At 42.2% G+C, this 21,558-nt stretch overlaps 23 non-coding genes across 23 annotated transcripts; all 23 read right to left on the bottom strand.

Annotated features, from left to right (window-relative positions):
- Positions 1-316: 316 nt before the first annotated feature.
- Positions 317-388, bottom strand: Trnah-gug (transfer RNA histidin (anticodon GUG)). The gene has a single exon. It is a non-coding gene; the product is annotated as a tRNA-His (tRNA).
- Positions 389-393: 5 nt separating this feature from the next.
- Positions 394-465, bottom strand: Trnam-cau (transfer RNA methionine (anticodon CAU)). Its single transcript has one exon. It is a non-coding gene; the product is annotated as a tRNA-Met (tRNA).
- An 888-nt stretch (positions 466-1,353) lies between these two features.
- Trnah-gug (transfer RNA histidin (anticodon GUG)) lies at positions 1,354-1,425 on the bottom strand. Its single transcript has one exon. It is a non-coding gene; the product is annotated as a tRNA-His (tRNA).
- A 312-nt stretch (positions 1,426-1,737) lies between these two features.
- Trnam-cau (transfer RNA methionine (anticodon CAU)) lies at positions 1,738-1,809 on the bottom strand. The gene has a single exon. It is a non-coding gene; the product is annotated as a tRNA-Met (tRNA).
- Positions 1,810-2,197: 388 nt separating this feature from the next.
- On the bottom strand, positions 2,198-2,269 carry Trnam-cau (transfer RNA methionine (anticodon CAU)). Its single transcript has one exon. It is a non-coding gene; the product is annotated as a tRNA-Met (tRNA).
- Positions 2,270-3,051: 782 nt separating this feature from the next.
- Positions 3,052-3,123, bottom strand: Trnah-gug (transfer RNA histidin (anticodon GUG)). The gene has a single exon. It is a non-coding gene; the product is annotated as a tRNA-His (tRNA).
- Positions 3,124-3,890: 767 nt separating this feature from the next.
- On the bottom strand, positions 3,891-3,962 carry Trnam-cau (transfer RNA methionine (anticodon CAU)). The gene has a single exon. It is a non-coding gene; the product is annotated as a tRNA-Met (tRNA).
- Positions 3,963-4,975: 1,013 nt separating this feature from the next.
- Positions 4,976-5,047, bottom strand: Trnam-cau (transfer RNA methionine (anticodon CAU)). The gene has a single exon. It is a non-coding gene; the product is annotated as a tRNA-Met (tRNA).
- A 2,198-nt stretch (positions 5,048-7,245) lies between these two features.
- Positions 7,246-7,317, bottom strand: Trnam-cau (transfer RNA methionine (anticodon CAU)). The gene has a single exon. It is a non-coding gene; the product is annotated as a tRNA-Met (tRNA).
- Positions 7,318-7,487: 170 nt separating this feature from the next.
- On the bottom strand, positions 7,488-7,559 carry Trnah-gug (transfer RNA histidin (anticodon GUG)). The gene has a single exon. It is a non-coding gene; the product is annotated as a tRNA-His (tRNA).
- Positions 7,560-7,946: 387 nt separating this feature from the next.
- Positions 7,947-8,018, bottom strand: Trnah-gug (transfer RNA histidin (anticodon GUG)). The gene has a single exon. It is a non-coding gene; the product is annotated as a tRNA-His (tRNA).
- Positions 8,019-8,023: 5 nt separating this feature from the next.
- On the bottom strand, positions 8,024-8,095 carry Trnam-cau (transfer RNA methionine (anticodon CAU)). Its single transcript has one exon. It is a non-coding gene; the product is annotated as a tRNA-Met (tRNA).
- A 1,336-nt stretch (positions 8,096-9,431) lies between these two features.
- Trnah-gug (transfer RNA histidin (anticodon GUG)) lies at positions 9,432-9,503 on the bottom strand. The gene has a single exon. It is a non-coding gene; the product is annotated as a tRNA-His (tRNA).
- Positions 9,504-10,688: 1,185 nt separating this feature from the next.
- Trnam-cau (transfer RNA methionine (anticodon CAU)) lies at positions 10,689-10,760 on the bottom strand. Its single transcript has one exon. It is a non-coding gene; the product is annotated as a tRNA-Met (tRNA).
- Positions 10,761-11,542: 782 nt separating this feature from the next.
- On the bottom strand, positions 11,543-11,614 carry Trnah-gug (transfer RNA histidin (anticodon GUG)). Its single transcript has one exon. It is a non-coding gene; the product is annotated as a tRNA-His (tRNA).
- A 1,853-nt stretch (positions 11,615-13,467) lies between these two features.
- On the bottom strand, positions 13,468-13,539 carry Trnam-cau (transfer RNA methionine (anticodon CAU)). The gene has a single exon. It is a non-coding gene; the product is annotated as a tRNA-Met (tRNA).
- Positions 13,540-14,647: 1,108 nt separating this feature from the next.
- Positions 14,648-14,719, bottom strand: Trnam-cau (transfer RNA methionine (anticodon CAU)). The gene has a single exon. It is a non-coding gene; the product is annotated as a tRNA-Met (tRNA).
- Positions 14,720-16,016: 1,297 nt separating this feature from the next.
- On the bottom strand, positions 16,017-16,088 carry Trnam-cau (transfer RNA methionine (anticodon CAU)). Its single transcript has one exon. It is a non-coding gene; the product is annotated as a tRNA-Met (tRNA).
- A 170-nt stretch (positions 16,089-16,258) lies between these two features.
- On the bottom strand, positions 16,259-16,330 carry Trnah-gug (transfer RNA histidin (anticodon GUG)). The gene has a single exon. It is a non-coding gene; the product is annotated as a tRNA-His (tRNA).
- A 1,833-nt stretch (positions 16,331-18,163) lies between these two features.
- Trnam-cau (transfer RNA methionine (anticodon CAU)) lies at positions 18,164-18,235 on the bottom strand. The gene has a single exon. It is a non-coding gene; the product is annotated as a tRNA-Met (tRNA).
- Positions 18,236-18,405: 170 nt separating this feature from the next.
- Trnah-gug (transfer RNA histidin (anticodon GUG)) lies at positions 18,406-18,477 on the bottom strand. Its single transcript has one exon. It is a non-coding gene; the product is annotated as a tRNA-His (tRNA).
- Positions 18,478-19,489: 1,012 nt separating this feature from the next.
- On the bottom strand, positions 19,490-19,561 carry Trnah-gug (transfer RNA histidin (anticodon GUG)). The gene has a single exon. It is a non-coding gene; the product is annotated as a tRNA-His (tRNA).
- A 1,853-nt stretch (positions 19,562-21,414) lies between these two features.
- Trnam-cau (transfer RNA methionine (anticodon CAU)) lies at positions 21,415-21,486 on the bottom strand. The gene has a single exon. It is a non-coding gene; the product is annotated as a tRNA-Met (tRNA).
- Between the last annotated feature and the right edge of the window lie 72 nt (positions 21,487-21,558).

Here is a 21,558-nt window from a genome sequence, read left to right as displayed (position 1 = left end):
TCTGCTATGACCCATTTCAGAGTAAGAGCCCACGTCATCACGCGGCAAGAAGCGCGAACATTCAAAATGAGGTAGATTGTAGATGAAATTGGATGTAAACAGGATTCTAACTTGGGTTTTCATGGCCCAAAAGTTAATTATTTACTCTACGATTACAGCTTTAGTAGCGCAATTGGTTGAGATAGATAAACTCCTGAATTTAAGCCCAGCTTGATAATAAAAACTCACCCTACTACAATCAAAAGTAAAAAATGACCAACTTCAGCGAGCGGGTGAAATCGCCAACTTGCTAAAATGTTAGATGTAGAAAAAAATGTGCTGTAACCAGGATTCGAACCTGGGTTGTCACGGCCACAACGTGAAGTACTAACCACTATACGATTACAGCGCAAGTAGCAGAGGATGGTTTCGATCCATCGACCTCTGGGTTATGGGCCCAGCACGCTTCCGCTGCGCCACTCTGCTATGAGATTTTCAAGGGTAAAGTCCCTTGCAGCCAACGGCAAGTAGCGCAAATATTTAAAAATGCATAGATTGTTAAAAATATGCTGTAACCAGGATTCTAACCTAAGTTGTTTCGGCCAATAGCTCAAACCTACTAAAATATTATAGAAAAAAAATGTGCTGTAACCAGGATTCGAACCTGGGTTGTCACGGCCACAACGTAAAGTACTAACCACTATACGATTACAGCGCAAGTAGCAGAGAATGGTTTCGATCCATCGACCTCTGAGTTATGGGCCCAGCACGCTTCCGCTGCGCCACTCTGCTTTAAAATATGAAAGAGTAAGAGCCCTCTGCAGCACGCGGCATTTGGCGCGAACATTCAAAATGAGATAAAATGTAGATAAAATTTGGTAACCGGTATTCAAACCTGGATTGTTAAGGCCACAAATTAATGCAAGATAGGCCTATTTAAAAAAGTCATGTACGGAAAAATTGCTGTAACTAGGATTCGAACCTGGGTTGTCACGGCCACAACGTGAAGTACTAACCACTATACGATTACAGCGCAAGTAGCAGAGAATGGTTTCGATCCATCGACCTCTGAGTTATGGGCACAGCACGCTTCCGCTGCGCCACTCTGCTTTAAAATATGAAAGAGTAAGAGCCCTCTGTAGCACGCGGCATTTGGCGCGAACATTCAAAATGAGATAAAATGTAGATAAAATTTGGTAACCGGTATTCAAACCTGGATTGTGAAGTCCACAAATTAATGCAAGATAGGTCTATTTAAAAAAGTCATGTACGGAAAAAAAATGCTGTAACCAGGATTCGAACCTGGGTTGTTAAGGTCACAAACTAATCAGGATAACTATAAAGACATTTAAAAAAGTCATGTACGGAAAAAAATGCTGTAACCAGGATTCGAACCTGGGTTGTCACGGCCACAACGTGAAGTACTAACCACTATACGATTACAGCAGAACTAGCAGAGGATGGTTTCGATCCATCGACCTCTGGGTTATTGGTCCAGCACGCTTCCGCTGCGCCACTCTGCTATGAGCCATACAAGAATAAGAGCCCATTTCAGCACGCGGCAAGTAGCGCGAATATTTAAAAATGAAAAGATTGTTAAAAAATGTGCTGTAACTAGGATTCTAACCTGAGTTGTTTCGGCCAAAAGCTCAAACCTACTAAAATATTATAGGAAAAAATGTGCTGTAACCAGGATTCGATCTTGGGTTGTCACGGCCACAACGTGAAGTACTAACCACTATACGGTTACAGCAAAAGTAGCAGAGGATGGTTTCGATCCATCGACCTCTGGGTTATGGGCCCAGCACGCTTCCGCTGCGCCACTCTGCTATGATGCATTCAAGAGTAAGAGCCCATTTCAGCACGCGGCAAGTAGCGCGAACATTCAAAATGAGATAGATTGTAGATGAAATTGGATGTAAAAAGGATTTCTAATTTAGGTTTTCATGGCCCAAAAGTTAATTATTTACTATACGATTACAGCTTTAGTAGCACAAATGGTTGAGATTGATAAACTCCTGAATTTAAGCCCAGCTTGATAATAAAAACTTATCCTACTACAATCAAAAGTAAAAAATAACCAACTTCAGCGAGCGTGTAAAATCGCCAACTTTCTAAAATGTTAGATGTAGAAAAAAATGTGCTGTAACCAGGATTCGAACCTTGGTTGTCACGGCCACAACGTGTAGTACTAACCACTATACGATTACAGCGAAAGTAGCAGAGGATGGTTTCGATCCATCGACCTCTGGGTTATGGGCCCAGCACGCTTCCGCTGCGCCACTCTGCTATGAAATATGAAAGAATAAGAGCCCTTTGCAGCACGCGGCAAGTGGCGCGAACATTCAAATTGAGATAAAATGTAGATAAAATTTGGTAACCGGTTTTCAAACCTGGATTGTGAAGGCTACAAATTAATGCAAGATAGGCCTATTTAAAAAAGTCATGTACGGAAAAATTGCTGTAACTAGGATTCGAACCTGGGTTGTCACGGCCACAACGTGAAGTACTAACAACTATACGATTCAGCGTGAGTAGCAGAGGATGGTTTCGATCCATCGACCTCTGAGTTATGGGCCCAGCACGCTTCCGCTGCGCCACTCTGCTATGACTTATTCAAGGGTAAAGTCCCTTGCAGCAAACGGCAAGTAGCGCAAATATTTAAAAATGAAAATATTGTTAAAAAATATGCTGTAACCAGAAATCTAACCTGAGTTATTTCGGCCAAAAGCTCAAACCTACTAAAATATTATAGAAAAAAAATGTGCTGTAACCAGGATTCGAACCTGGGTTGTCACGGCCACAACGTGAAGTACTAAGCACTATACGATTACAGCAAAAGTAGCAGAGGATGGTTTCGATCCATCCACCTGTGGGTTATGGGCCCAGCACGCTTCCGCTGCGCCACTCTGCTTTTTCATATTCAATGGTAAAGTCCCTTGCAGCAAACGGCAAGTAGCGCAAATATTTAAAAATGAAAAGATTGTTAAAAAATATGCTGTAACCAGAATTCTAACCTGAGTTATTTCGGCCAAAAGCTCAAACCTACTAAAATATTATAGATAAAAAATGTGCTGTAACCAGGACTCGAACCTGGGTTGTCACGGCCACAACGTGAAGTACTAACCACTATACGATTACAGCGTGAGTAGCAGAGGATGGTTTCGAACCATCGACCTCTGGGTTATGGGCCCAGCACGCTTCCGCTGCGCAACTCTGCTATGAGATTTTCAAGGGTAAAGTCCCTTGCAGCAAACGACAATTAGCGCAAATATTTAAAAATGAAAAGATTGTTAAAAAATATGCTGTAACCAGGATTCGAACCTGAGTTGTTTCGGCCAAAAGCTCAAACCTTCTAAAATATTATAGAAAAAAATGCTGTAACCAGGATTCGAACCTGGGTTGTCACGGCCACAACGTAAAGTACTAACCACTATACGATTACAGCGCAAGTAGCAGAGAATGGTTTCGATCCGTCGACCTCTGGGTTATGAGCCCAGCACGCTTCCGCTGCGCCACTCTGCTATGACCCATTTCAGAGTAAGAGCCCACGTCATCACGCGGCAAGTAGCGCGAACATTCAAAATGAGGTAGATTGTAGATGAAATTGGATGTAAACAGGATTCTAACTTAGGTTTTCATGGTCCAAAAGTTAATTATTTACTATACGATTACAGCTTTAGTAGCGCAAATTGTTAAGATAGATAAACTCCTGAATTTAAGCCCAGCTTGATAATAAAAACTCACCCTACTACAATCAATAGTAAAAAATGACCAACTCCAACGAGCGGGTAAAATTGCCAACTTTCTAAAATGTTAGATGTAGAAAAAAATGTGCTGTAACCAGGATTCGAACCTGGGTTGTCACGGCCACAACGTGAAGTATTAACCACTATTCGATTACAGCGAAGTAGCAGAGGATGGTTTCGATCCATCGACCTCTGGGTTATGGGCCCAGCACGCTTCCGCTGCGCCACTCTGCTGTGACATATGAAAGAGTAAGAGCCCTCTGCAGCACGCGGCAAGTGGCGCGAACATTTAAAATGAGATAAAATGTGGATAAAATTTGCTAACCGGTATTCAAACCTGGATTGTGAAGGCCACAAATTAATGCAAGATAGGCCTATTTAAAAAACTCATGTACGGAAAAAAAATGCTGTAACCAGGATTCGAACCTGGGTTGTCACGGCCACAACGTGAAGTACTAACCAATATACGATTACAGCGCGAGCAGCAGAGGATGGTTTCGATCCTTCGAGCTCTGGTTTATGGGCCCAGCACGCTTCCGCTGCGCCACTCTGCTAATTTCAACTCAAGAGTAAGAGCCCACGTCAGCACGCGGCAAGTAGCGCGAACATTCAAAATGAGATAGATTGTAGATGAAATTGGATGTAAACAGGATTCTAACTTGGGTTTTCATGGCCCAAAAGTTAATTATTTACTCTACGATTACAGCTTTAGTAGCGCAATTGGTTGAGATAGATAAACTCCTGAATTTAAGCCCAGCTTGATAATAAAAACTCACCCTACTACAATCAAAAGTAAAAAATGACCAACTTCAGCGAGCGGGTGAAATCGCCAACTTTCTAAAATGTTAGATGTAGAAAAAAATGTGCTGTAACCAGGATTCGAACCTGGGTTGTAACGGCCACAACTTGAAGTACTAACCACTATACGATTACAGCGAAAGTAGCAGAGGATGGTTTCGATTTATCGACCTCTGGGTTATAGGCCCAGCACGCTTCCGCTGCGCCACTCTGCTATGAGATTTTCAAGGGTAAAGTCCCTTGCAGCCAACGGCAAGTAGCGCAAATATTTAAAAATGTATAGATTGTTAAAAATATGCTGTAACCAGGATTCTAACCTAAGTTGTTTCGGCCAAAAGCTCAAACCTACTAAAATATTATAGAAAAAAAATGTGCTGTAACCAGGATTCGAACCTGGGTTGTCACGGCCACAACGTGAAGTACTAACCACTATACGATTACATCGCAAGTAGCAGAGGATGGATTCGAACCATCGACCTCTGGGTTATGGGCCCAGCACGCTTCCGCTGCGCCACTCTGCTTTAAAATATGGAAGAGTAAGAGCCCTCTGCAGCACGCGGCAAGTGGCGCGAACATTCAAAATGAGATAAAATGTAGATAAAATTTGGTAACCGGTATTCAAACCTGGATTGTGAAGGCCACAAATTAATGCAAGATAGGTCTATTTAAAAAAGTCATGTACGGAAAAAAAATGCTGTAACCAGGATTCGAACCTGGGTTGTTAAGGTCACAAACTAATCAGGATAACTATAAAGACATTTAAAAAAGTCATGTACGGAAAAAAATGCTGTAACCAGGATTCGAACCTGGGTTGTCACGGCCACAACGTGAAGTACTAACCACTATAGGATTACAGCAGAACTAGCAGAGGATGGTTTCGATCCATCGACCTCTGGGTTATTGGTCCAGCACGCTTCCGCTGCGCCACTCTGCTATGAGCCATACAAGAATAAGAGCCCATTTCAGCACGCGGCAAGTAGCGCGAATATTTAAAAATGAAAAGATTGTTAAAAAATGTGCTGTAACCAGGATTCTAACCTGAGTTATTTCGGCCAAAAGCTCAAACCTACTAAAATATTATAGGAAAAAATGTGCTGTAACCAGGATTCGAACCTGGGTTGTCACGGCCACATCGTGAAGTACTAACCACTATACGTTTACAGCGAAAGTAGCAGAGGATGGTTTCGATCCATCGACCTCTGGGTTATGGGCCCAGCACGCTTTCGCTGCGCCACTCTGCTATGATGCATTCAAGAGTAAGAGCCCATTTCAGCACACGGCAAGTAGCGCGAACATTCAAAATGAGATAGATTGTAGATGAAATTGGATGTAAAAAGGATTTCTAATTTAGGTTTTCATGGCCCAAAAGTTAATTATTTACTATACGATTACAGCTTTAGTAGCACAAATGGTTGAAATTGATAAACTCATGAATTTAAGCCCAGCTTGATAATAAAAACTTATCCTACTACAATCAAAAGTAAAAAATAACCAACTTCAGCGAGCGTGTAAAATCGCCAACTTTCTAAAATGTTAGATGTAGAAAAAAATGTGCTGTAACCAGGATTCGAACCTGGGTTGTCACGGCCACAACGTGTAGTACTAACCTATATACGATTACAGCGAAAGTAGCAGAGGATGGTTTCGATCCATCGACCTCTGAGTTATGGGCCCAGCACGCTTCCGCTGCGCCACTCTGCTATGACATATTCAAGGGTAAAGTCCCTTGCAGCAAACGGCAAGTAGCGCAAATATTTAAAAATGAAAATATTGTTAAAAAATATGCTGTAACCAGAATTCTAACCTGAGTTATTTCGGCCAAAAGCGAGTTATTTCGGCCAAAAGCTCAAACCTACTAAAATATTATAGAAAAAAAATGTGCTGTAACCAGGATTCGAACCTGGGTTGTCACGGCCACAACGTGAAGTACTAAGCACTATACGATTACAGCAAAAGTAGCAGAGGATGGTTTCGATCCATCCACCTCCGGGTTATGGGCCCAGCACGCTTCCGCTGCGCAACTCTGCTATGAGATATTCAAGGGTAAAGTCCCTTGCAGCAAACGGCAATTAGCGCAAATATTTAAAAATGAAAAGATTGTTAAAAAATATGCTGTAACCAGGATTCGAACCTGAGTTGTTTCGGCCAAAAGCTCAAACCTTCTAAAATATTATAGAAAAAAATGCTGTAACCAGGATTCGAACCTGGGTTGTCACGGCCACAACGTAAAGTACTAACCACTATACGATTACAGCGCAAGTAGCAGAGAATGGTTTCGATCCGTCGACCTCTGGGTTATGAGCCCAGCACGATTCCGCTGCGCCACTCTGCTATGACCCATTGAAGAGTAAGAGCCCACGTCATCACGCGGCAAGTAGCGCGAACATTCAAAATGAGGTAGATTGTAGATGAAATTGGATGTAAACAGGATTCTAACTTGGGTTTTCATGGCCCAAAAGTTAATTATTTACTATACGATTACAGCTTTAGTAGCGCAAATTGTTAAGATAGATAAACTCCTGAATTTAAGCCCAGCTTGATAATAAAAACTCACCCTACTACAATCAATAGTAAAAAATGACCAACTCCAGCGAGCGGGTAAAATTGCCAACTTTCTAAAATGTTAGATGTAGAAAAATATTTGCTGTAAACAGGATTCGAACCTGGGTTGTCACGGCCACAACGTGAAGTACTAACCACTATACGATTACAGCGAAAGTAGCAGAGGATGGTTTCGATCCATCGACCTCTGGGTTATGGGCCCAGCACGCTTCCGCTGCGCCACTCTGCTGTGAAATATGAAAGAGTAAGAGCCCTCTGCAGCACGCGGCAAGTGGCGCGAACATTCAAAATGAGATAAAATGTAGATAAAATTTGCTAACCGGTATTCAAACCTGGATTTTGAAGGCCACAAATTAATGCAAGATAGGCCTATTTAAAAAACTCATGTACGGAAAAAAATGCTGTAACCAGGATTCGAACCTGGGTTGTCACGGCCACAACGTGAAGTACTAACCACTATACGATTACAGCGAAAGTAGCAAAGGATGGTTTCGATCCATCGACCTCTGGGTTATGGGACCAGCACGCTTCCGCTGCGTCACTCTGATATGATCCATTCAAGAGTAAGAGCCCACGTCAGCACGCGGCAAGTAGCGCGAACATTCAAAATGAGATAGATTGTAGATGAAATGGGATGTAAACAGGATTCTAACTTGGGGTTTCATGGCCCAAAAGTTAATTATTTACTATACGATTACAGCTTTAGTAGCGCAAATGGTTGAGATATTTAAGCCCCTGAATTTAACCCCAGCTTGATAATAAAAACTCACCCTACTACAATCAAAAGTAAAAAATAACCAACTTCAGCGAGCGGGTAAAATCGCCAACTTTCTAAAATGTTAGATGTAGAAAAATATTTGCTGTAACCAGGATTCGAACCTGGATTGTCACGGCCACAACGTGAAGTACTAACCACTATACGATTACAGCGAAAGTAGCAGAGGATGGTTTCGATCCATCGACCTCTGGGTTATGGGCCCAGCACGCTTCCGCTGCGCCACTCTGCTGTGAAATATGAAAGAGTAAGAGCCCAAGTCAACTCGCAACAAGTAGCGCGAACAATTAAAATGAGATAGATTGTGGATGAAATTGGATGTAAACAGGATTCTAACTTGGGTTTTCATGGCCCAAAAGTTAATTATTTACTATAAAATTACAGCTTCAGTAGCGCAAATGGTTGAAATAGATAAACTCCTGAATTTAAGCCCAACTTGATAATAAAAACTCACCCTACTACAATCAAAAGTAAAAAATGACCAACTTCAGCGAGCGGGTGAAATCGCCAACTTTCTAAAATGTTAGATGTAGAAAAAAATGTGCTGTAACCAGGATTCGAACCTGGGTTGTCACGGCCACAACTTGAAGTACTAACCACTATACGATTACAGCGAAAGTAGCAGAGGATGGTTTCGATTTATCGACCTCTGGGTTATGGGCCCAGCATGCTTCCGCTGCGCCACTCTGCTATGAGATTTTCAAGGGTAAAGTCCCTTGCAGCCAACGGCAAGTAGCGCAAATATTTAAAAATGTATTGATTGTTAAAAATATGCTGTAACCAGGATTCTAACCTAAGTTGTTTCGGCCAAAAGCTCATACCTACTAAAATATTATAGAAAAAAAATGTGCTGTAACCAGGATTCGAACCTGGGTTGTCACGGCCACAACGTGAAGTAATAACCACTATACGATTACATCGCAAGTAGCAGAGGATAGATTCGAACCATCGACCTCTGGGTTATGGGCCCAGCACGCTTCCGCTGCGCCACTCTTCTTTAAAATATGAAAGAGTAAGAGCCCTCTGCAGCACGCGGCAAGTGGCGCGAACATTCAAAATGAGATAAAATGTAGATAAAATTTGGTAACCGGTATTCAAACCTGGATTGTGAAGGCCACAAATTAATGCAAGATAGGTCTATTTAAAAAAGTCATGTACGGAAAAAAAATGCTGTAACCAGGATTCGAACCTGGGTTGTTAAGTTCACAAACTAATCAGGATAACTATAAAGACATTTAAAAAAGTCATGTACGGAAAAAAATGCTGTAACCAGGATTCGAACCTGGGTTGTCACGGCCACAACGTGAAGGACTAACCACTATAGGATTACAGCAGAACTAGCAGAGGATGGTTTCGATCCATCGACCTCTGGGTTATTGGTCCAGCACGCTTCCGTTGCGCCACTCTGCTATGAGCCATACAAGAATAAGAGCCCATTTCAGCACGCGGCAAGTAGCGCGAATATTTAAAAATGAAAAGATTGTTAAAAAATGTGCTGTAACCAGGATTCTAACCTGAGTTATTTTGGCCAAAAGCTCAAACCTACTAAAATATTATAGGAAAAAATGTGCTGTAACCAGGATTCGAACCTGGGTTGTCACGACCACAACGTGAAGTACTAACCACTATACGATTACAGCGCAAGTAGCAGAGAATGGTTTCGATCCATCGACCTCTGAGTTATGGGCCCAGCACGCTTCCGCTGCGCCACTCTGCTTTAAAATATGGAAGAGTAAGAGCCCTCTGTAGCACGCGGCATTTGGCGCGAACATTCAAAATGAGATAAAATGTAGATAAAATTTGGTAACCGGTATTCAAACCTGGATTGTGAAGGCCACAAATTAATGCAAGATAGGTCTATTTAAAAAAGTCATGTACGGAAAAAAAATGCTGTAACCAGGATTCGAACCTGGGTTGTTAAGGTCACAAACTAATCAGGATAACTATAAAGACATTTAAAAAAGTCATGTACGGAAAAAAATGCTGTAACCAGGATTCGAACCTGGGTTGTCACGGCCACAACGTGAGGTACTAACCACTATACGATTACAGCAGAACTAGCAGAGGATGGTTTCGATCCATCGACCTCTGGGTTATTGGTCCAGCACGCTTCCGCTGCGCCACTCTGCTATGAGCCATACAAGAATAAGAGCCCATTTCAGCACGCGGCAAGTAGCGCGAATATTTAAAAATGAAAAGATTGTTAAAAAATGAGCTGTAACTAGGATTCTAACCTGAGTTGTTTCGGCCAAAAGCTCAAACCTACTAAAATATTATAGGAAAAAATGTGCTGTAACCAGGATTCGATCCTGGGTTGTCACGGCCACAACGTGAAGTACTAACCACTATACGGTTACAGCAAAAGTAGCAGAGAATGGTTTCGATCCATCGACCTCTGGGTTATGGGCCCAGCACGCTTCCGCTGCGCCACTCTGCTATGATGCATTCAAGAGTAAGAGCCCATTTCAGCACGCGGCAAGTAGCGCGAACATTCAAAATGAGATAGATTGTAGATGAAATTGGATGTAAAAAGGATTTCTAATTTAGGTTTTCATGGCCCAAAAGTTAATTATTTACTATACGATTACAGCTTTAGTAGCACAAATGGTTGAGATTGATAAACTCCTGAATTTAAGCCCAGCTTGATAATAAAAACTTATCCTACTACAATCAAAAGTAAAAAATAACCAACTTCAGCGAGCGTTTAAAATCGCCAACTTTCTAAAATGTTAGATGTAGAAAAAAATGTGCTGTAACCAGGATTCGAACCTTGGTTGTCACGGCCACAACGTGTAGTACTAACCACTATACGATTACAGCGAAAGTAGCAGAGGATGGTTTCGATCCATCGACCTCTGGGTTATGGGCCCAGCACGCTTCCGCTGCGCCACTCTGCTATGAAATATGAAAGAATAAGAGCCTTTTGCAGCACGCGGCAAGTGGCGCGAACATTCAAAATGAGATAAAATGTAGATAAAATTTGGTAACCGGTTTTTAAACCTGGATTGTGAAGGCCACAAATTAATGCAAGATAGGCCTATTTAAAAAAGTCATGTACGGAAAAATTGCTGTTACTAGGATTCGAACCTGGGTTGTCACGGCCACAACGTGAAGTACTAACAACTATACGATTCAGCGTGAGTAGCAGAGGATGGTTTCGATCCATCGACCTCTGAGTTATGGGCCCAGCACGCTTCCGCTGCGCCACTCTGCTATGACTTATTCAAGGGTAAAGTCCCTTGCAGCAAACGGCAAGTAGCGCAAATATTTAAAAATGAAAATATTGTTAAAAAATATGCTGTAACCAGAATTCTAACCTGAGTTATTTCGGCCAAAAGCTCAAACCTACTAAAATATTATAGAAAAAAAATGTGCTGTAACCAGGATTCGAACCTGGGTTGTCACGGCCACAACGTGAAGTACTAAGCACTATACGATTACAGCAAAAGTAGCAGAGGATTGTTTCGAACCATCCACCTGTGGGTTATGGGCCCAGCACGCTTCCGCTGCGCCACTCTGCTTTTTCATATTCAATGGTAAAGTCCCTTGCAGCAAACGGCAAGTAGCGCAAATATTTAAAAATGAAAAGATTGTTAAAAAATATGCTGTAACCAGAATTCTAACCTGAGTTATTTCGGCCAAAAGCTCAAACCTACTAAAATATTATAGATAAAAAATGTGCTGTAACCAGGACTCGAACCTGGGTTGTCACGGCCACAACGTGAAGTACTAACCACTATACGATTACAGCGTGAGTAGCAGAGGATGGTTTCGAACCATCGACCTCTGGGTTATGGGCCCAGCACGCTTCCGCTGCGCAACTCTGCTATGAGATATTCAAGGGTAAAGTCCCTTGCAGCAAACGGCAATTAGCGCAAATATTTAAAAATGAAAAGATTGTTAAAAAATATGCTGTAACCAGGATTCGAACCGGAGTTGTTTCGGCCAAAAGCTCAAACCTTCTAAAATATTATAGAAAAAAATGCTGTAACCAGGATTCGAATCTGGGTTGTCACGGCCACAACGTAAAGTACTAACCACTATACGATTACAGCGCAAGTAGCAGAGAATGGTTTCGATCCGTCGACCTCTGGGTTATGAGCCCAGCACGCTTCCGCTGCGCCACTCTGCTATGACCCATTGCAGAGTAAGAGCCCACGTCATCACGCGGCAAGTAGCGCGAACATTCAAAATGAGGTAGATTGTAGATGAAATTGGATGTAAACAGGATTCTAACTTAGGTTTTCATGGTCCAAAAGTTAATTATTTACTATACGATTACAGCTTTAGTAGCGCAAATTGTTAAGATAGATAAACTCCTGAATTTAAGCCCAGCTTGATAATAAAAACTCACCCTACTACAATCAATAGTAAAAAATGACCAACTCCAGCGAGCGGGTAAAATTGCCAACTTTCTAAAATGTTAGATGTAGAAAAAAATGTGCTGTAACCAGGATTCGAACCTGGGTTGTCACGGCCACAACGTGAAGTACTAACCACTATTCGATTACAGCGAAAGTAGCAGAGGATGGTTTCGATCCATCGACCTCTGGGTTATGGGCCCAGCACGCTTCCGCTGCGCCATTCTGCTGTGACATATGAAAGAGTAAGAGCCCTCTGCAGCACGCGGCAAGTGGCGCGAACATTTAAAATGAGATAAATTGTAGATAAAATTTGCTAACCGGTATTCAAACCTGGATTGTGAAGGCCACAAATTAATGCAAGATAGGCCTATTTAAAAAACTCATGTACGGAAAAAAAATGCTATAACCAGGATTCGAACCTGGGTTGTCACGGCCACAACGTGAAGTACTAACCAATATACGATTACAGCGCGAGCAGCAGAGGATGGTTTCGATCCTTCGAGCTCTGGTTTATGGGCCCAGCACGCTTCCGCTGCGCCACTCTGCTAATTTCAACTCAAGAGTAAGAGCCCACGTCAGCACGCGGCAAGTAGCGCGAACATTCAAAATGAGATAGATTGTAGATGAAATTGGATGTAAACAGGATTCTAACTTGGGTTTTCATGGCCCAAAAGTTAATTATTTACTCTACGATTACAGCTTTAGTAGCGCAATTGGTTGAGATAGATAAACTCCTGAATTTAAGCCCAGCTTGATAATAAAAACTCATCCTACTACAATCAAAAGTAAAAAATGACCAACTTCAGCGAGCGGGTGAAATCGCCAACTTTCTAAAATATTAGATGTAGAAAAAAATGTGCTGTAACCAGGATTCGAACCTGGGTTGTCACGGCCACAACTTGAAGTACTAACCACTATACGATTACAGCGAAAGTAGCAGAGGATAGTTTCGATTTATCGACCTCTGGGTTATGGGCCCAGCACGCTTCCGCTGCGCCATTCTGCTATGAGATTTTCAAGGGTAAAGTCCCTTGCAGCCAACGGCAAGTAGCGCAAATATTTAAAAATGTATAGATTGTTAAAAATATGCTGTAACCAGGATTCTAACCTAAGTTGTTTCGGCCAAAAGCTCAAACCTACTAAAATATTATAGAAAAAAAATGTGCTGTAACCAGGATTCGAACCTGGGTTGTCACGGCCACAACGTGAAGTACTAACCACTATACGATTACATCGCAAGTAGCAGAGGATGGATTCGAACCATCGACCTCTGGGTTATGGGCCCAGCACGCTTCCGCTGCGCCACTCTGCTTTAAAATATGGAAGAGTAAGAGCCCTCTGCAGCACGCGGCAAGTGGCGCGAACATTCAAAATGAGATAAAATGTAGATAAAATTTGGTAACCGGTATTCAAACCTGGATTGTGAAGGCCACAAATTAATGCAAGATAGGTCTATTTAAAAAAGTCATGTACGGAAAAAAAATGCTGTAACCAGGATTCGAACCTGGGTTGTTAAGGTCACAAACTAATCAGGATAACTATAAAGACATTTAAAAAAGTCATGTACGGAAAAAAATGCTGTAACCAGGATTCGAACCTGGGTTGTCACGGCCACAACGTGAAGTACTAACCACTATAGGATTACAGCAGAACTAGCAGAGGATGGTTTCGATCCATCGACCTCTGGGTTATTGGTCCAGCACGCTTCCGCTGCGCCACTCTGCTTTGAGCCATACAAGAATAAGAGCCCATTTCAGCACGCGGCAAGTAGCGCGAATATTTAAAAATGAAAAGATTGTTAAAAAATGTGCTGTAACCAGGATTCTAACCTGAGTTATTTCGGCCAAAAGCTCAAACCTACTAAAATATTATAGGAAAAAATGTGCTGTAACCAGGATTCGAACCTGGGTTGTCACGGCCACAACGTGAAGTACTAACCACTATACGTTTACAGCGAAAGTAGCAGAGGATGGTTTCGATCCATCCACCTCTGGGTTATGGGCCCAGCACGCTTTCGCTGCGCCACTCTGCTATGATGCATTCAAGAGTAAGAGCCCATTTCAGCACACGGCAAGTAGCGCGAACATTCAAAATGAGATAGATTGTAGATGAAATTGGATGTAAAAAGGATTTCTAATTTAGGTTTTCATGGCCCAAAAGTTAATTATTTACTATACGATTACAGCTTTAGTAGCACAAATGGTTGAGATTGATAAACTCATGAATTTAAGCCCAGCTTGATAATAAAAACTTATCCTACTACAATCAAAAGTAAAAAATAACCAACTTCAGCGAGCGTGTAAAATCGCCAACTTTCTAAAATGTTAGATGTAGAAAAAAATGTGCTGTAACCAGGATTCGAACCTGGGTTGTCACGGCCACAACGTGTAGTACTAACCTATATACGATTACAGCGAAAGTAGCAGAGGATGGTTTCGATCCATCGACCTCTGGGTTATGGGCCCAGCACGCTTCCGCTGCGCCACTCTGCTATGAAATATGATAGAATAAGAGCCCTTTGCAGCACGCGGCAAGTGGCGCGAACATTCAAAATGAGATAAAATGTAGATAAAATTTGGTAACCGGTTTTCAAACCTGGATTGTGAAGGCCACAAATTAATGCAAGATAATGTACGGAAAAATTGCTGTAACTAGGATTCGAACCTGGGTTGTCACGGCCACAACGTGAAGTACTAACCACTATACGATTCAGCGTGAGTAGCAGAGGATGGTTTCGATCCATCGACCTCTAAGTTATGGGCCCAGCACGCTTCCGCTGCGCTACTCTGCTATGACATATTCAAGGGTAAAGTCCCTTGCAGCAAACGGCAAGTAGCGCAAATATTTAAAAATGAAAATATTGTTAAAAAATATGCTGTAACCAAAATTCTAACCTGAGTTATTTCGGCCAAAAGCTCAAACCTACTAAAATATTATAGAAAAAAAATGTGCTGTAACCAGGATTCGAACCTGGGTTGTCACGGCCACAACGTGAAGTACTAAGCACTATACGATTACAGCAAAAGTAGCAGAGGATGGTTTCGATCCATCCACCTCTGGGTTATGGGCCCAGCACGCTTCCGCTGCGCAACTCTGCTATGAGATATTCAAGGGTAAAGTCCCTTGCAGCAAAAGGCAATTAGCGCAAATATTTAAAAATGAAAAGATTGTTAAAAAACATGCTGTAACCAGGATTCGAACCTGAGTTGTTTCGGCCAAAAGCTCAAACCTTCTAAAATATTATAGAAAAAAATGCTGTAACCAGGATTCGAACCTGGGTTGTCACGGCCACAACGTAAAGTACTAACCACTATACGATTACAGCGCAAGTAGCAGAGAATGGTTTCGATCCGTCGACCTCTGGGTTATGAGCCCAGCACGATTCCGCTGCGCCACTCTGCTATGACCCATTGAAGAATAAGAGCCCACGTCATCACGCGGCAAGTAGCGCGAACATTCAAAATGAGGTAGATTGTAGATGAAATTGGATGTAAACAGGATTCTAACTTGGGTTTTCATGGCCCAAAAGTTAATTATTTACTATACGATTACAGCTTTAGTAGCGCAAATTGTTAAGATAGATAAACTCCTGAATTTAAGCCCAGCTTGATAATAAAAACTCACCCTACTACAATCAATAGTAAAAAATGACCAACTCCAGCGAGCGGGTAAAATTGCCAACTTTCTAAAATGTTAGATGTAGAAAAATATTTGCTGTAAACAGGATTCGAACCTGGGTTGTCACGGCCACAACGTGAAGTACTAACCACTATACGATTACAGCGAAAGTAGCAGAGGATGGTTTCGATCCATCGACCTCTGGGTTATGGGCCCAGCACGCTTCCGCTGCGCCACTCTGCTGTGAAATATGAAAGAGTAAGAGCCCTCTGCAGCACGCGGCAAGTGGCGCGAACATTCAAAATGAGATAAAATGTAGATAAAATTTGCTAACCGGTATTCAAACCTGGATTGTGAAGGCCACAAATTAATGCAAGATAGGCCTATTTAAAAAACTCATGTACGGAAAAAAATGCTGTAACCAGGATTCGAACCTGGGTTGTCACGGCCACAACGTGAAGTACTAACCACTATACGATTACAGCGAAAGTAGCAGAGGATGGTTTCGATCCATCGACCTCTGGGTTATGGGACCAGCACGCTTCCGCTGCGTCACTCTGATATGATCCAATCAAGAGTAAGAGCCCACGTCAGCACGCGGCAAGTAGCGCGAAAATTCAAAATGAGATAGATTGTAGATGAAATGGGATGTAAACAGGATTCTAACTTGGGGTTTCATGGCCCAAAAGTTAATTATTTACTATACGATTACAGCTTTAGTAGCGCAAATGGTTGAGATATTTAAGCCCCTGAATTTAACCCCAGCTTGATAATAAAAACTCACCCTACTACAATCAAAAGTAAAAAATAACCAACTTCAGCGAGCGGGTAAAATCGCCAACTTTCTAAAATGTTAGATGTAGAAAAAAATGTGCTGTAACCAGGATTCGAACCTTGGTTGTCACGGCCACAACGTGTAGTACTAACCACTATACGATTACAGCGAAAGTAGCAGAGGATGGTTTCGATCCATCCACCTCTGGGTTATGGGCCCAGCACGCTTCCGCTGCGCCACTCTGCTATGAAATATGAAAGAATAAGAGCCCTTTGCAGCACGCGGCAAGTGGCGCGAACATTCAAAATGAGATAAAATGTAGATAAAATTTGGTAACCGGTTTTCAAACCTGGATTGTGAAGGCCACAAATTAATGCAAGATAATGTACGGAAAAATTGCTGTAACTAGGATTCGAACCTGGGTTGTCACGGCCACAACGTGAAGTACTAACCACTATACGATTCAGCGTGAGTAGCAGAGGATGGTTTCGATCCATCGACCTCTGAGTTATGGGCCCAGCACGCTTCCGCTGCGCCACTCTGCTATGACATATTCAAGGGTAAAGTCCCTTGCAGCAAACGGCAAGTAGCGCAAATATTTAAAAATGAAAATATTGTTAAAAAATATGCTGTAACCAGAATTCTAACCTGAGTTATTTCGGCCAAAAGCTCAAACCTACTAAAATATTATAGAAAAAAAATGTGCTGTAACCAGGATTCGAACCTGGGTTGTCACGGCCACAACGTGAAGTACTAAGCACTATACGATTACAGCAAAAGTAGCAGAGGATGGTTTCGATCCATCCACCTCTGGGTTATGGGCCCAGCACGCTTCCGCTGCGCAACTCTGCTATGAGATATTCAAGGGTAAAGTCCCTTGCAGCAAACGGCAATTAGCGCAAATATTTAAAAATGAAAAAATTGTTAAAAAATATGCTGTAACCAGGATTCGAACCTGAGTTGTTTCGGCCAAAAGCTCAAACCTTCTAAAATATTATAGAAAAAAATGCTGTAACCAGGATTCGAACCTGGGTTGTCACGGCCACAACGTAAAGTACTAACCACTAAACGATTACAGCGCAAGTAGCAGAGAATGGTTTCGATCCGTCGACCTCTGGGTTATGAGCCCAGCACGATTCCGCTGCGCCACTCTGCTATGACCCATTGAAGAGTAAGAGCCCACGTCATCACGCGGCAAGTAGCGCGAACATTCAAAATGAGGTAGATTGTAGATGAAATTGGATGTAAACAGGATTCTAACTTGGGTTTTCATGGCCCAAAAGTTAATTATTTACTATACGATTACAGCTTTAGTAGCGCAAATTGTTAAGATAGATAAACTCCTGAATTTAAGCCCAGCTTGATAATAAAAACTCACCCTACTACAATCAATAGTAAAAAATGACCAACTCCAGCGAGCGGGTAAAATTGCCAACTTTCTAAAATGTTAGATGTAGAAAAATATTTGCTGTAAACAGGATTCGAACCTGGGTTGTCACGGCCACAACGTGAAGTACTAACCACTATACGATTACAGCGAAAGTAGCAGAGGATGGTTTCGATCCATCGACCTCTGGGTTATGGGCCCAGCACGCTTCCGCTGCGCCACTCTGCTGTGAAATATGAAAGAGTAAGAGCCCTCTGCAGCACGCGGCAAGTGGCGCGAACATTCATAATGAGATAAAATGTAGATAAAATTTGCTAACCGGTATTCAAACCTGGATTGTGAAGGCCACAAATTAATGCAAGATAGGCCTATTTAAAAAACTCATGTACGGAAAAAAATGCTGTAACCAGGATTCGAACCTGGGTTGTCACGGCCACAACGTGAAGTACTAACCACTATACGATTACAGCGAAAGTAGCAGAGGATGGTTTCGATCCATCGACCTCTGGGTTATGGGACCAGCACGCTTCCGCTGCGCCACTCTGCTATGATCCATTCAAGAGTAAGAACCCACGTCAGCACGCGGCAAGTAGCGCGAACATTTAAAATGAGATAGATTGTGGATGAAATTGGATGTAAACAGGATTCTAACTTGGGTTTTCATGGCCCAAAAGTTAATTATTTACTATACGATTACAGCTTCAGTAGCGCAAATGGTTGAAATAGATAAACTCCTGAATTTAAGCCCAGCTTGATAATAAAAACTTATCCTACTACAATCAAATGTAAAAAATAACCAACTTCAGCGAGCGGGTAAAATCGCCAATTTGCTAAAATGTTAGATGTAGAAAAAAATGTGCTGTAACCAGGATTCGAACCTTGGTTGTCACGGCCACAACGTGAAGTACTAACCACTATACGATTACAGCGAAAGTAGCAGAGAATGGTTTCGATCCATCGACCTATGGGTTATGGACCCAGCACGCTTCCGCTGCGCCACTCTGCTGTGAAATATGAAAGAATAAGAGCCCTTTGCAGCACGCGGCAAGTGGTGCGAACATTCAAAATGAGATAAAATGTAGATAAAATTTGGTAACCGGTATTCAAACCTGGATTGTTAAGGCCACAAATTAATGCAAGATAGCCCTATTTAAAAAACTCATGTACGGAAAAAAAATGCTATAACCAGGATTCGAACCTGGGTTGTCACGGCCACAACGTGAAGTACTAACCACTATATGATTCAGCGTGAGTAGCAGAGGATGGTTTCGATCCATCAACCTCTGCGTTATGGGCCCAGCACGCTACCGCTGCGCCACTCTGCTATGACATATTCAAGGGAAAAGTCCCTTGCAGCAAACGGCAAGTAGCGCAAATATTTAAAAATGAAAATATTCTTAAAAAATTGCTGTAACCAGGATTCTAACCTCAGTTATTTCGGCCAAAAGCTCAAACCTACTAAAATATTATAGAAAAAAAATGTGCTGTAACCAGGATTCGAACCTGGGTTGTCACGGCCACAACGTGAAGTACTAACCACTATACGATTACAGCGTGAGTAGCATAGGATGGTTTCGATCCATCGACCTCTGGGTTATAGGCCCAGCACGCTTCCGCTGCGCCACTCTGCTGTGAAATATGAAAGAGTAAGAGCCCTCTGCAGCACGCGGCAAGTGGCGCGAACATTCAAAATGAGATAAAATGTAGATAAAATTTGCTAACCGGTATTCAAACCTGGATTGTGAAGGCCACAAATTAATGCAAGATAGGCCTATTTAAAAAACTCATGTACGGAAAAAAAATGCTGTAACCAGGATTCGAACCTGGGTTGTCACGGCCACAACGTGAAGTACTAACCAATATACGATTACAGCGCGAGCAGCAGAGGATGGTTTCGATCCTTCGACCTCTGGGTTATGGGCCCAGCACGCTTCCGCTGCGCCACTCTGCTAATATCAACTCAAGAGTAAGAGCCCACGTCAGCACGCGGCAAGTAGCGCGAACATTCAAAATGAGATAGATTGTGGATGAAATTGGATGTAAACAGGATTCTAACTTGGGTTTTCATGGCCCAAAAGTTAATTATTTACTATACGATTACAGCTTCAGTAGCGCAAATGGTTGAGATAGATAAACTCCTGAATTTAAGCCCAGCTTGATAATAAAAACTCACCCTACTACAATCAAAAGTAAAAAATGACCAACTTCAGCGAGCGGGTGAAATCGCCAACTTTCTAAAATGTTAGATGTAGAAAAAAATGTGCTGTAACCAGGATTCGAACCTGGGTTGTTACGGCCACAACGTGAAGTACTAACCACTATACGATTACAGCGAAAGTAGCAGAGGATGGTTTCGATTTATCGACCTCTGGGTTATGGGCCCAGCACGCTTCCGCTGCGCCACTCTGCTATGAGATATTCAAGGGTAAAGTCCCTTGCAGCCAATGGCAAGTAGCGCAAATATTTAAAAATGTAAAGATTGTTAAAAATATGCTGTAACCAGGATTCTAACCTAAGTTGTTTCGGCCAAAAGCTCAAACCTACTAAAATATTATAGAAAAAAAATGTGCTGTAACCAGGATTCGAACCTGGGTTGTCACGGCCACAACGTGAAGTACTAAGCACTATACGATTACAGCAAAAGTAGCAGAGGATGGTTTCGATCCATCCACCTCTGGGTTATGGGCCCAGCACGCTTCCGCTGCGCAACTCTGCTATGAGATATTCAAGGGTAAAGTCCCTTGCAGCAAACGGCAATTAGCGCAAATATTTAAAAATGAAAAAATTGTTAAAAAATATGCTGTAACCAGGATTCGAACCTGAGTTGTTTCGGCCAAAAGCTCAAACCTTCTAAAATATTATAGAAAAAAATGCTGTAACCAGGATTCGAACCTGGGTTGTCACGGCCACAACGTAAAGTACTAACCACTATAAGATTACAGCGCAAGTAGCAGAGAATGGTTTCGATCCGTCGACCTCTGGGTTATGAGCCCAGCACGATTCCGCTGCGCCACTCTGCTATGACCCATTGAAGAGTAAGAGCCCACGTCATCACGCGGCAAGTAGCGCGAACATTCAAAATGAGGTAGATTGTAGATGAAATTGGATGTAAACAGAATTCTAACTTGGGTTTTCATGGCCCAAAAGTTAATTATTTACTATACGATTACAGCTTTAGTAGCGCAAATTGTTAAGATAGATAAACTCCTGAATTTAAGCCCAGCTTGATAATAAAAACTCACCCTACTACAATCAATAGTAAAAAATGACCAACTCCAGCGAGCGGGTAAAATTGCCAACTTTCTAAAATGTTAGATGTAGAAAAATATTTGCTGTAAACAGGATTCGAACCTGGGTTGTCACGGCCACAACGTGAAGTACTAACCACTATACGATTACAGCGAAAGTAGCAGAGGATGGTTTCGATCCATCGACCTCTGGGTTATGGGCCCAGCACGCTTCCGCTGCGCCACTCTGCTGTGAAATATGAAAGAGTAAGAGCCCTCTGCAGCACGCGGCAAGTGGCGCGAACATTCAAAATGAGATAAAAT

Source organism: Corella eumyota, chromosome 1, assembly GCF_963082875.1.
Source record: "Corella eumyota chromosome 1, kaCorEumy4.1, whole genome shotgun sequence".
Taxonomy (NCBI): Eukaryota; Metazoa; Chordata; class Ascidiacea; order Phlebobranchia; family Corellidae; genus Corella; species Corella eumyota.
Note: the sequence above shows the minus strand (reverse complement) of the source record. Positions and strands in the feature narration are given on the sequence as shown.